We start from the raw sequence: 15000 nt of genomic DNA, 5'->3' as shown, positions 1-15000 counted from the left end.
GGGGGTTGAAGAGGGTTGGAATAGTTTTAAAAATGCAGTATTAGAATGTGGGGCAGAAGTTTGTGGTTATAGGAAGGTGGGGGCAGGAGGAAAGAGGAGTGATTGGTGGAATGATGAAGTAAAGGGTGTGATAAAAGAGAAAAAGGTAGCTTATGAGAGGTTTTTACAAAGCAGAAGTGTTATAAGAAGAGCAGAGTATATGGAAAGTAAAAGAAAGGTGAAGAAAGTGGTGAGAGAGTGCAAAAGGAGAGCAGATGATAGAGTGGGAGAGGCACTGTCAAGAAATTTTAATGAAAAGAAAAAATTTTGGAGTGAGTTAAACAAGTTAAGAAAGCCTAGGGAAAGTATGGATTTGTCAGTTAAAAACAGAGTAGGGGAGTTAGTAGATGGGAGAGGGAGGTATTAGGTAGATGGCGAGAATATTTTGAGGAACTTTTAAATGTTGAGGAGGAAAGGGAGGCGGTAATTTCATGCACTGGTCAGGGAGGCATACCATCTTTTAGGAGTGAAGAAGAGCAGAATGTAAGTGTGGGGGAGGTACGTGAGGCATTACGTAGAATGAAAGGGGGTAAAGCAGCTGGAACTGATGGGATCATGACAGAAATGTTAAAAGCAGGGGGGGGATATAGTGTTGGAGTGGTTGGTACTTTTGTTTAATAAATGTATGAAAGAGGGGAAGGTACCTAGGGATTGGCGGAGAGCATGTATAGTCCCTTTATATAAAGGGAAGGGGGACAAAAGAGATTGTAAAAATTATAGAGGAATAAGTTTACCGAGTATACCAGGAAAATGTACGGTAGGGTTATAATTGAAAGAATTAGAGGTATGACAGAATGTAGGATTGCGGATGAGCAAGGAGGTTTCAGAGTGGGTAGGGGATGTGTAGATCAAGTGTTTACATTGAAGCATATATGTGAACAGTATTTAGATAAGGGTAGGGAAGTTTTTATTGCATTTATGGATTTAGAAAAGGCATATGATAGAGTGGATAGGGGAGCAATGTGGCAGATGTTGCAAGTATATGGAATAGGTGGTAAGTTATTAAATGCTGTAAAGAGTTTTTATGAGGATAGTGAGGCTCAGGTTAGGGTGTGTAGAAGAGAGGGAGACTACTTCCCAGTAAAAGTAGGTCTTAGACAGGGATGTGTAATGTCATCATGGTTGTTTAATATATTTATAGATGGGGTTGTAAAAGAAGTAAATGCTAGGGTGTTCGGGAGAGGGGTGGAATTAAATTATGGGGAATCAAATACAAAATGGGAATTGACACAGTTACTTTTTGCTGATGATACTGTGCTTATGGGAGATTCTAAAGAAAAATTGCAAAGGTTAGTGGATGAGTTTGGGAGTGTGTGTAAAGGTAGAAAGTTGAAAGTGAACGTAGAAAAGAGTAAGGTGATGAGGGTATCAAATGATTTAGATAAAGAAAAATTGGATGTCAAATTGGGAAGGAGGAGTATGGAAGAAGTGAATGTTTTCAGATACTTGGGAGTTGACGTGTCGGCGGATGGATTTATGAAGGATGAGGTTAATCATAGAATTGATGAGGGAAAAAAGGTGAGTGGTGCGTTGAGGTATATGTGGAGTCAAAAAACGTTATCTATGGAGGCAAAGAAGGGAATGTATGAAAGTATAGTAGTACCAACACTCTTATATGGGTGGGAAGCTTTGGTTGTGAATGCAGCAGCGAGGATACGGTTGGAGGCAGTGGAGATGTCCTGTCTAAGGGCAATGTGTGGTGTAAATATTATGCAGAAAATTCGGAGTGTGGAAATTAGGAGAAGGTGTGGAGTTAATAAAAGTATTAGTGAGAGGGCTGAAGAGGGGTTGTTGAGGTGGTTTGGTCATTTAGAGAGAATGGATCAAAGTAGAATGACATGGAGAGCATTTAAATCGGTAGGAGAAGGAAGGCGGGGTAGGGGTCGTCCTCGAAAAGGTTGGTAGGAAGGGGTAAGGGAGGTTTTATGGGCAAGGGGCTTGGACTTCCAGCAGGCGTGCATGAGCGTGTTCGATAGGAGTGAATGGAGACGAATGGTATTTGGGACCTGACGATCTGTTGGAGTGTGAGCAGGGTAATATTTAGTGAAGGGATTCAGGGAAACCGGTTATTTTTATATAGCCGGACTTGAGTCCTGGAAATGGGAAGTACAATGCCTGCACTTTAAAGGAGGGGTTTCGGGATATTAGCAGTTTGGAGGGATATGTTGTGTATCTTTATATGTGTATGCTTCTAAACTGTTGTGTTCTGAGCACCTCTGCAAAAACAGTGATTATGTGTGAGTGATGTGAAAGTGTTGAATAATAATGAAAGTGTTTTCTTTTTGGGGATTTTCTTTCTTTTTTGAGTCACCCTGCTTCGGTGGGAGACGGCCGACTTGTTGAATATATATATATATATATATATATATATATATATATATATATATATATATATATATATATATATATATATATATATATATATATATACTTTACCAGGGGCGGGGATAGAACCCGCGGTCAGAGAGTCTCAAAACTCCAGACCGTCGCGTTAGCCACTGGACCAGCTAGCCACAATAAGATTCGTCCAACTAAGTATATTTCTACACCATAGGAAGGTTAGCATAGGCACCACTGTGACCACAAATGCAAGTTTTTACATTTGTGGTCACAGTGGTGCCTATGCTAACCTTCCTATGGTGTAGAAATATACCTAGTTGGACGAATCTTATTGTGGCTAGCTGGTCCAGTGGCTAACGCGACGGTCTGGAGTTTTGAGACACTCTGATCGCGGGTTCTATACCCGCCCGTGGTATGGTTTGTTTGCAATCGTGTCATTACGATTTCGTGAGTTATACATATACATGTATATATATATATATATATATATATATATATATATATATATATATATATATATATATATATATATATATATATATATATATATATCCCGAGGGTCGTGGCTTAGTCGCGAGTTGGCCCCTTGGTAATAGTTTGAGGAGAAAGGTAAGCAAAAACAGAGACAGCAGTAGTTTGGATTATTTAAACTGGTACAGAATAAAAGAAAAGACTAAACACGGAAGATGTGTGTGGGTGAGGTGTATATTTCAGGACTGCCTGAGTGCGTTTGATGCTGCACCACGCTGTTGTTCCAAATAAAAATAAATTAGAATAGCAGATGGGAACTATGGAAAAGTTATTACAGCACAGAATACCTGTGTGGGGAAAGAGACAGTGATGACCAGAAAGGAATAGCAGCGGTCACAGGTGGTAAGCGCTGCCTTAAGACACCTGCTGTCCCTGTTCACCTAGCAGTAAAATAGGAACCTGGGTGTTAGCCGAGTGGTGCGGGTCACATCTTAGGGACAAAATTGACCTAATTTGCCCGAAAAGGGCCTTTCAGTATAGTAGTATGTCATTGATGTCAGCTAGGCCAGTATACCTTGTACATATACTGGTAGAAATAAAGAATATTGTTATTATTATTATTATTATTATCATCATCATTATTATCATCTGTACTGAGATCAATCCTAATTTCTTATACGTAAACAAAGTACCAAAATAAAGTGCGATACTTTGATATTTGTAAAGGGTAGCCTAGAGGAATTAAACAGTGAAGATATGGAGAAGAACGCAAGACCTGTGCAAGCTACGTTGATGCTGCAGTACAGTGTTGATGCTGCAGTACAAAGAAACAACAGGTTTGTCTAAGTGCGGGTTATTTGTGTGTTCCACCTGGCGTATTGTAATTTTTTTTTGGCAAATTTAAATTCTAGTAATTTTGTGGAGTTTTTGCTGGGTTTTTCAATATGTTTTACGGTCTTATTTCAACTTCCCGCCCTATCTAAGGTATAGTACCCCCCCAGGATGCCACCCCACACCAGTCAACAAGCACCCGGGTACCTACTTACTGCTAGGTGAACAGGAGCAGCAGGTATAAGGTAACTAACACCTGGAGTCTACCTGATGGGTGTTGAGGGGTCAACGCCCCCGCGGCCCGGTCCGTGACCAGGCCTCGTGGTGGGTCAGGGCCTGATCAACCAGGGTGTTACTGCTGGCCGCACGTAAACCAACGTATGAACCACAACCCGGGTGGTCAGGTACTGACTTTGAGTATCTGTCCAGCTCCCTCTTGAAGACAGCCAGGAGTCTATTGGTAATCCCCCTTATGTATGCTGGGAGGCAGTCGAACCGTCCTGGGCCCCTGACACTTATTGTGTCAGGTACCTATTTAGTGTTAAGTGAACAAGAGCAGCAATTGTAAGGTGACTAACACCCAGGTACCTACTTACTGCCAGATAAACAGGGGTAACTGGTGTAGGTTGACCAGCTCCCATGTACCTACCTACTGCTAGGTGAATAGGGGTAGCAGGTGTAAAGTAACTAATACCCAGGTACCTACTTACTGCTAGATGCACAGATACAGAAGGTGAAAGGAAACATACTTAACGTTTCCACCTGTACTGAGGATCAAACTATGAACATTCAGTATATAATAGCTGATTTACCGAACAGAAACGTATCTGGAAGCTGAAATGGCTCGTGGACACAGACGTGAATTTGTGTGGTAACAGCTGTTCGACGACTCATGCAGACTAAGTTTGAAGCCTCTCGGAAGTCGCGTTATCAAGTTATCAGCGTTGAAGGTGAAGCCAATCAGGAAAAACACTCAGGAATTACATATACCCACTTTCTTTCGTTTAAAAAGAGGCAACCTGGGACTCAGTGCATTCGGCCCAAAGTTTTCTTTAAGACTGACAGCCACTTAACGTTTAAGTAATTAAGTAATGTAAGTAATTAAGTTTTCTTTAAATTTTGGGTAATCACTACACATTTTTTTCCTGCAATGGTCTTGGGGACACTGATGTTATGTACGCATAAATTAACATTATGTAGATTTAGTCAAGGTTGACACTGACTGACTTCTGGTCAGGCGTCTTCTTAACTTGATAAATGACACTTGTGCAACATTTGCGTATCTGGCAACATTTGCGTATCTGGCAACATTTGCGTATATGGCAACATTTGTGTATCTGGCAACATTTGCGTATATGGCAACATTTGTGTATCTGGCAACACCTGGGTATCTTTCAAAACCTGGGTATCTTTCAACACCTGGGTATCTTTCAACACCTGGGTATCTTTCCAGAATAAAGATACCCAGGTGTGTCTCAATTATCAACTTGTCAGTTTTGTTAAACTATTAGTTCACTCCGCAGTTATTGCATAGAAGTCAATTTAGTTAATATATATATATATATATATATATATATATATATATATATATATATATATATATATATATATATATATATATATATATATATATATTACACACAAACGCAGTAAATCTGCCAAGACTACACTAAATTAACTTCCTCTTGCGCGTTCCGTAGATTTAATGTCTTGCATTTTCTGCACCATAAATAGCTTGTATTGTAATATTTTACACCATAGTCGGCTCCCTCGACACTGAGACCACTGCCGCTAGGGGAGGAATAATGGTAAATGATACCTTAAGTCATTCTTAATGTCCCTGGGGAAGTGTGCTCTATTTTCCCAGCATTCTGATGTGTATAGGAAATCTTGCTCAAGTATATATATATATATATATATATATATATATATATATATATATATATATATATATATATGTCGTGCCGAATAGGCAGAACTTGCGATCTTAGCTTAAATAGCAACGCTCATCTTGCCATATAGGACAAGTGAAAATTTGTGTATGCAATAATTTCGCCAAAAATCATTTTGAACATAACGAAAAAAATATATTTCACTGTGTTTGTTTAGTATTAAATTACTATAAACAAATCTAAAATATATTTAGTTGGGTTAACCTAAAATAAATTGTTCTTGTTATAATAAGGTTAGGTAAGTTTTCTAAGATTCTTCTGGTGCAAAATTAAAAATTTTTACATTAACATTAATGAAAAAAATATATCTTTAAACGTAAAAGAGAAAATTTCAGAAAGGACTTAATTTTAAATGAGTTCTTGCTAATTGACCAGTTTTACATATTCGGCACGACATATATATATATATATATATATATATATATATATATATATATATATATATATATATATATATATATATATATATATATATATATATATATATATAATATCGCCTTAGGCCTTTCATTGTTTGTAATTGTAAGTGAAAGTGAGAGGTATATTTTGGTTTATTGAGAAAAACACAGCTACGAAAAGAAAATTATGTTGAGCAATGAGTCAAAATAAGTATGTTAGATGCCTCATGTAATGGTGTAGAGACTGTTGCAGTCTGGCTGCCTCCCACACAACTCACTCTGACGAGGCCATTTATGGTGAAAGATCGTGGTGCAGGTTCCCACAAACTATCGAGCGCTGACCACAAATGTTGGATATTAGATGTTTCATCCAGTGGGTGAAACGATGTGAACTATCACTCGCACAGTTCGCCCAGTGGGGCGAAACTTCTTGTGCTCTCAGCCACTCACACACACAAATTTACTAATCATTTCGGCACGTCATCCCTCAGAAAAAGGGATAACTGCAGTAGGTCTACTGGTCCATGGTAGGCAGGTCCATCTCACACCCACCCACATAAGAACATGAAGAAACAGTGCAACAGGCCTACTGATCCATGCGAGGCAGGTCCAAGTCTCCCACCGGCTTAAGCCAATGCTCTAACCTAGTTAGGTCAGGTCACATTCACTTAAGGAAGGAGCACGGCATCTGTCCTAGTAGCACAAGCTAGTCAGGTCCAACTCACACCCACCGTCACCTACTCATGGACTTGTCAGACCTCAATATGTCAGTCATATCATCTATCAACTTTTCTGTACTCGACTGAAGAAGCCTACTGTGTAGGCGAAACGTTTCGAAATAAAGATACCTAACTGTTGCATATGTGTCTTACCTAACAATCTGTCGGTATTTTATACCATTTTAATGTTCATATCATCCATGTTTGTTGTTATTCTGCCTCTACATGCTTTCTCCCTCACTCGTTTCCTGCTTTCTCATTCCCCCTCTTGACTCACTCTAATCTGTTTCTTCTTGTCTCAACCGCGAAATTTATTGCTCTGTTACACCGTCTACATTCTGCTATTTCTCATAAGTCTCTCCATCTCTCTAACACCTCCGCCTCTTTATCCAACTTCTTGCATCTTTACCTTTTAATATATATTCTCTTTCTTGCTTTTCTCAGTGTGTCCATCTTTCTTAAAGATTCTGTATTTTGTACGAAATTTACTGTTACTGCCTTACCTCTGCTTTCGTTTACTTTTTTGCTCTCATTCAACGTTTTTAATCTCTCTCTCTCTCTCTCTCTCTCTCTCTCTCTCTCTCTCTCTCTCTCTCTCTCTCTCTCTCTCTCTCTCTCTCTCTCTCTCTCTCTCTCTCTCTCCACATCTGCATCTTGCATCGTTTTTTATGCGGTTACCTGGTTACCTGGAGGTTATTCCGGGGATCAACGCCCCCGCGGCCCGGTCCACGACCAGGCCTCCCGATGGATCAGGGCCTGATCAACTAGGCTGTTACTGCTGGCCGCACGCAGTCCGACGTACGAGCCACAGCCCGGCTGATCCGGCACTGACTTTAGGTATCTGTCCAGCTCTCTCTTGAAGGCAGCCAGGGGTTTATTGGCAATTCCCCTAATGCTTGATGGGAGGCTGTTGAACAGTTTTGGGCCCCGGACACTTATAGTGTTTTCTCTTAGTGTACCAATGGCGCCCCTACTTTTTATTGGCGGCATTTTGCATCGTCTGCCCAGTCTTTTACTTTCGTAGGGAGTGATTTCTGTGTGCAGATTTGGGACCATTCCTTCCAAGATTTTCCAAGTGTAGATTATGATATATCTCTCCCTCCTGCGTTCCAACGAGTACAAGTCAAGTGCTTCCAAGCGTTCCCAGTAAAGGTGCTTGACAGAACTTATACGTGCAGTAAAGGATCTCTGTACACTCTCTAGATCTGCGATTTCACCTGCTTTGTATGGAGATGTTAATGTACAGCAGTATTCCAGCCTAGAGAGAACAAGTGATTTGAAAAGGATCATCATGGGCTTGGCATCTCTCGTTTTGAAAGTTCTCATTATCCATCCTATCATTTTCTTTGCACGTGCGATCGTGGCATTGTTGTGATCCTTGAAAGTGAGATCCTCAGACATTACTACTCCCAGGTCCCTTACATTATTTTTCCGCTCTATTGTATGGCCGGAGTCAGTAGTATACTCTGTTCTAGTTATTATCTCCTCCAGTTTTCCATAACGGAGTAGTTGGAATTTGTCCTCATTGAACATCATATTGTTTACCGTTGCCCACTGGAAAACTTTGTTTATATCTTCTTGGAGGTTAACCGCGTCCTCAGCAGATGACAGCCTCATGCAGATCCTAGTATCATCCGCAAAGGATGATACGGTGCTGTGGTGTATATCTCTGTTTATGTCTGATATGAGGATAAGGAATAAGATGGGGGCGAGTACTGTGCCTTGTGGAACAGAGCTCTTCACTATGGCAGCCTCCGATTTAACTCTGTTGACCACTACTCTTTGTGTTCGATTTGTTAGGAAGTTGAAGATCCATCTCCCCACTTTCCCAGTTATTCCTTTAGCACGTATTTTATGGGCTATTACGCCATGATCGCATTTGTCAAATGCTTTTGCAAAGTCTGTGTAAATCCATCCTTGTGAAAATTTTGTCTTATTTCGCCACATGTTTTCATCAGTCCCCCGATACCGTGGCTGGAACAATTCACAAATAACCCCCGATACCGTGGCTGGAACAATTCAGAAATAACCCCCGATACCGTGGCTGGAACAATTTAGAAATAACCCCCGATACCGTGGCTGGAACAAATAACCCCCGATACCGTGGCTGGAACAATTCACAAATAACCCCCGATACCGTGGCTGGAACAATTCACAAATAACCCCCGATACCGTGGCTGGAACAATTCACAAATAACCCCCGATACCGTGGCTGGAACAATTGACAAATAACCCCCGATACCGTGGCTGGAACAATTCACAAATAATCCCCGGTACCGTGGCTGGAACACTTTATAAGTAATTTACAATATCGTAACTAGAAAAATTCTCAAATTTACAATACTGTGGTTGGAACAATTCTGGGATAACCCACAATACCCTGGCTGAAACTCACTGATAAACCACGTGAGACGTTTCGCCTATATAGCCGGCGAAACGTTTCATCCAGGGCCGGATTTAAAACTTGAACATAACGGAGGAGCACTGCAGGAGGCCTGCTGGCCCATTCGAAGCAGCTCCTAAAAGAGTCACAATTTAAGCCCTTGTAGGCAGACCGGGGCTATTGATTTTTTATTTGCTTGTACCTAAATCCAGCTTTCAATCCACACCTGATACACTTCTCGGTTGGTAGCGCACTCAGCTCACGCACTGGGTGTTCATGGTTCGATCCCCGGTACGGGTGTACACACTGGGTGTATTTCCTTAGGACACCTGCTGTCCCTGTTCACCTAGCAGTAAGTAGGTACCTGGGTGTTAGCCGACTGGTGTGGGTCGCATCCTGGGGACAAAATTAACCTAATTTACCCTGAAATGTACTGCATAACCAGAATCTTTCAATATAGTATGTCATTGGTGTCAGCTATGGTCTGTATAAGTTGTATCATATACTTGTAGAAATAATTATTATTATTAGCAATCATAAATGTCGAAGAATGAGACATTTGTGCAACATTTGGGAATCTTTATTGAGGAAACGTTTCGCCAACCAGTGGCTTCTTTAGTCCAGTACAGAGAAGAACACTGGAAGATTAGAAGGAGTTTGAGGTAATCAGTCCCTCAGTCTGGAGTGTGTTAAAAATGTCGTACCAGATGGACTAACTTTCTTACAGGTTTGTTATGCATTTTTCTGGCATTTTTGCGAAGTTCAGTTTTCATATAGATTTATTCTCTGTTAACTGCCATAAAGCGCTTCTGTAGTTTTCCATGTTTAAATCCGGCTTTGTTTCAGTCCGGCTTTGAATCCGTCTTTGATTCAATCCGTGTTTAAATCCAGCTCTGCTTCAATGTGTCTACAAATATAGTCTTCTGTTGGTCATGTTAGCACTTTTCTCTCAAATCTTCTCTCAGATGTTTACATTATCCTCATCTCTCTCTCTTTCTCTCTCTCTCTCTCCCCCTTCCTCTCCCCCTCCCTCTTCCTCTCCCCCTCCCTCTCCCTCTCTCTAGTCAAACTTCTTTTTACGTCTTCAAGGAGTGAACACTTTTTTTAGCGTCTTCAGAAAGTGAAGATAATCGAGCAAGCGCAAGATCACGTCTAACTTCCAGAGTGCTAGAGTTTAACCCGCTAACACCTGCCCCTGGAGGATCGAAACCTGCGGACTCTCAACTCAATACTACCTTATCTTACAAGCCCTTACGTAGATGTCCCAAGTATCTCCCACCATCCAGCCCAGAATTATGGGCTTTCTGGATCAATCTATCCTGCCCCATCCTTTATAAACGACTAAATAATCTAGGTTAACCCCCTCCTAAACATAACATAAGCAAGAAGAAACACTACAACAGGCCTACTGGCCTATGCGAGGCAGGTCCAATGCTCCCACCGGCTTAAGCCAATGCCTTGACCTAGTGAGGTCAGACATGTCACTCAAGGGAGGAGCACGGCATCCGACCTTGTAACACAAGCTAGTCAGGTCCAACTCACACCGTATTCTAATTTCTTAGCTACTTAGTCTCTGCATAATATCTGCAACCAAACCTGGTTTCCAGTACTTCACTGCCTCAAGCATCCTCGCTGTAACTCATAAAAATCTTGCCAAACGCCCATTTGGAAGTTTTGGCCCCATTATACGCCATTACATTCATCTGGCATGCAGTAACATATTTAGATATTTTTTCCCACAGACTCGTCATTACGGAAGCTGCGTTTTTTCTTCCCTCGTGTGCTTCATCTCGTCTTTCATAGATTCATCTCCCGACACATCCTCTCCCGATTATCCGAGTTTGTTTTATTCATTCTCATTAATCTGACGTTACCTCTTTCATTACCTGCACATCATCTTCTACTTCTCTATCTAATTAGTTAATGGTCCAAGCCGGACTGAAACGTCGCCACAAGTTTCTGTCCTCCAAGTACGGGTTATTTGAGCATTGTTCCAGTCACGGTGGTGTGCCTATTTATTCTGTACTCCTCTTCTTTTCCACTTTTAACTTCTTTGTACACACTCCGAAATTCCTCCACCAACGTTAGCAAAATCTCTCTGGGATCTCCAAAACGTACTGAGCCATCAGCAAATAACAACTTCATTCTTTTTTACGACCCCATTTTTAAAAACATCAACAATTATAACATTCCATTTCCCTGTTTAATGCTTACTTTTACTTAAAAATATTGAAAACACACAATTTGCATTGAAAGCAATATGCATCTCTATAATTTATAACATTGTAAGGTATCAATGTGTTTGAAAAATGAAGCTTACGTTCAGTTTGAAAACGTAAGGAACGTTCTTGCTGAAAATAAAGCTTGAGACTGATATTACACAAGTTTTTATTTGTGAAATGTTTTGCTTTGAGTAGATCTTTATTAAGGTTGATAAAGCCGAAACACAAGAGTCAAACATCGTCACAGTAAAAGCTTTTATTCCTGAGGTGGCCCGGTGGCCTGGTGGCTAAAGCTCCCGCTTCACACACGGAGGGCCCGGGTTCGATTCCCGGCGGGTGGAAACATTTCGACACGTTTCCTTACACCTGTTGTCCTGTTCACCTAGCAGCAAATAGGTACCTGGGTGTTAGTCGACTGGTGTGGGTCGCATCCTGGGGGACAAGATTAAGGACCCCAATGGAAATAAGTTAGACAGTCCTCGATGACGCACTGACTTTCTTGGGTTATCCTGGGTGGCTAACCCTCCGGGGTTAAAAATCCGAACGAAATCTTATCTTATCTTATCTTATCTTGTCTTTGACGAAGTTGTTGGGTATGAGATGTTTCATCCTTCTACTTCGGAAATTTTCCACACAAGGGATTTTCAAGGAGAGAGAGAGAGAGAGAGAGAGTTTCATTGTTGGTGAATTGCTCTTGATTCAAGGAATTGGCATTACCTTGTCCTTCCTTGGATGACACCAAAATACCCAAGACGACTCATGTCTCGGTAAACCCACCACTAAACTCCTTCTAATGCCTCTCTGTGAACACTAATCACCTTAGTCCCTATTTTTAAGCAAGTCCCGAAGCCAGGCTTGTAATTTACCACCAATACCATTCACTTAATTCATAAAATTATTTTTATAGAGCAAATTATATTACACATTTGTGAATATTAAATATATATATATATATATATATATATATATATATATATATATATATATATATATATATATATATATGTGTGTGTGTTTGTGTGCGTTTGTGTGTGTTTGTGTGTGTTTGTGTGTGTGTGTGTGTGTGTGTGTGTGTGTGTGTGTGTGTGTGTGTGTGTGTGTGTGTACTCACCTAATTGTGGTTGCAGGGGTCGAGACTCAGTTCCTGGCCCCGGCTCTTCACTGATCGTTACTGGGTCCTCTCTCTCTCTGCTTCCTGAGCTTTGTCATACCTCTTCTTAAAACTATGTATGGTTCCTGCCTCCACTACTTCACTTGCTAGGCTATTCCACTTGCTGACAACTCTGTGACTGAAGAAATACTTCCTAACTTCCCTGTGACTCGTCTGAATCTTCAGCTTCCAGTTGTGACCCCTTGTCCCTGTGTCCCCTCTCTGGAACATCCTATCTCTGTCCACCTTGTCTATTCCCCGCAGTATCTTGTATGTCGTTATCATGTCTCCCCTGACCCTTCTGTCCTCCAGTGTCGTCAGTCCGATTTCCCTTAACCTTTCCTCGTACGACATTCCCTTGAGCTCTGGGACTAGCCTTGTTGCAAACCTTTGTACTTTCTCTAACTTCTTGACGTGCTTGACCAGGTGTGGGTTCCAGACTGGTGCTGCATACTCCAGTATGGGCCTAACATACACAGTGTACAGTGTCTTGAACGATTCCTTATTAAGGTATCGGAACGCTATTCTCAGGTTTGCCAGGCGCCCGTATGCTGCAGCGGTTATTTGGTTGATGTGTGCCTCCGGTGATGTGCTCGGTGTTATGGTCACCCCAAGGTCTTTCTCCCTGAGTGAGGTCTGTAGTCTTTGTCCACCTAGCCTATACTCTGTCTGCGGTCTTCTTTGCCCCTCCCCAATCTTCATGACTTTGCATTTGGCTGGATTGAATTCGAGAAGCCAGTTGCTGGACCACATGTCCAGCCTGTCCAGGTCTCTTTGCAGTCCTGCCTCATCCTCGTCCGATTTAATTCTTCTCATCAACTTCACGTCATCTGCGAACAGGGACACTTCAGAGTCTATTCCTTCCATCATGTCGTTCACATATATCAAAAATAGCACTGGTCCTAGAACTGACCCCTGTGGGACCCTGCTCGTAACAGGCGCCCACTGTGATACCTCTTCACGTACCATGACTCGTTGCTGCCTCCCTGTCAGGTATTCCCTTATCCATTGCAGTGCCCTCCCTTTTACGTGCGCCTGATCCTCCAGCTTCTGCACTAATCTCTTGTGGGGAACTGTGTCAAAGGCCTTCCTGCAGTCTAGGAAAACGCAATCTACCCACCCCTCTCTCTCGTGTCTTACTTCTGTGTGTGTGTGTGTGTGTGTGTGTGTGTGTGTGTGTGTGTGTGTGTGTGTGTGTGTAATGAAGGAAGAGGGATTGAGAGACAGTCAGCTGTATAGTGGGTGGGATAGAAAGAAGAGAGGAGGAGATGATTATGAGAGAGGGAGAATTAAAGGGGAGAGTCTCGTTAAAAGGATATACTACTTGAGTGTACATAAGTTGCAAGAGAACTGTACAGGTGTACGTGGGGAGGTACCGTGTGTAAAGCGGTGTACATAGACATCCTCTATGTACATTGGTACCTTTTGTGTACCAGAGGCACGCTCTGTACTCACCTAGTTGTGGTTGCAAGGGTCGATTCACAGCTCCTGGCCCCTAGTACAGTTCCTGTGTATGTGAACTAGTGCATATGCATACACATGTATGCATATTCATGCATAGTTGTCTGTGAATACACAGGCAAAAGCTTGGGTATATAAAAACACGTACCTATGTATATATAGACATTCGTATGCACACATAAGAGCCTGTGTATATATTTAAAGGTGCTAATGTATACATAGATGCCTGTATATACATAGATGCATCGTGTATGCATGCGAGTTGTGATCGTGTCACCTATGTAACTGCGTGTATACATGCGTCTGTGCGTCTGTACGTCCATTCAAGAACAGAAATTTCCAGCGATTAATGTTGAGAGATAAATCTGGCGAGTGATAGAGAAGGTATCCAGCGGTAATCTCCACCGGCGATTATTTCTGCTCTCCCTCACCTGCTGTTCGTCAGGATTAGCAGGACGGAAGGGGAGGTGAAAGGAATGGAAGAGTGGGTGAGGGGAGATGGGTGAGAAAGGGGAAAGTGCCACAGAAAAAAACACAGTATAATTTGATATATATATATATATATATATATATATATATATATATATATATATATATATATATATATATATATATATATATATATATAATGTCGTGCCGAATATGTAAAACTGGTGAATTAGCAAGAACTCATTTAAAATTAAGTCTTTTCTGAAATTTTCTTTTATACGTTTAAAGATATATTTTTTCATTAATGTTAATGTAAAAACTTTTAATTTTGCACCAAAAGAATCTTAGAAAACTTACCTAACCTTATTATAACAAGAACAATTTATTTTAGCCTAACCCAACTAAATATATTTTAGATTTGTTTACAGTAATTTAATACTAAACAAACACAGTGAAATATATTTTTTTTCGTTAGGTTCAGAATGATTTTGGCGAAATTATTGCATACACAAATTTTCACTTGTCCTATATGGCAAGATGAACGTTGCTATTTAAGCCAAGATTGCAAGTTCTGCCTATTCGGCACGACATATATATATATATAT

The sequence above is a fragment of the Cherax quadricarinatus genome, chromosome 87, assembly GCF_038502225.1.
Source record: "Cherax quadricarinatus isolate ZL_2023a chromosome 87, ASM3850222v1, whole genome shotgun sequence".
In the NCBI taxonomy this organism is placed as follows: domain Eukaryota; kingdom Metazoa; phylum Arthropoda; class Malacostraca; order Decapoda; family Parastacidae; genus Cherax; species Cherax quadricarinatus.
The sequence above is the reverse complement of the archived record's forward strand: the minus strand, read 5'-3'. Positions refer to the sequence as shown.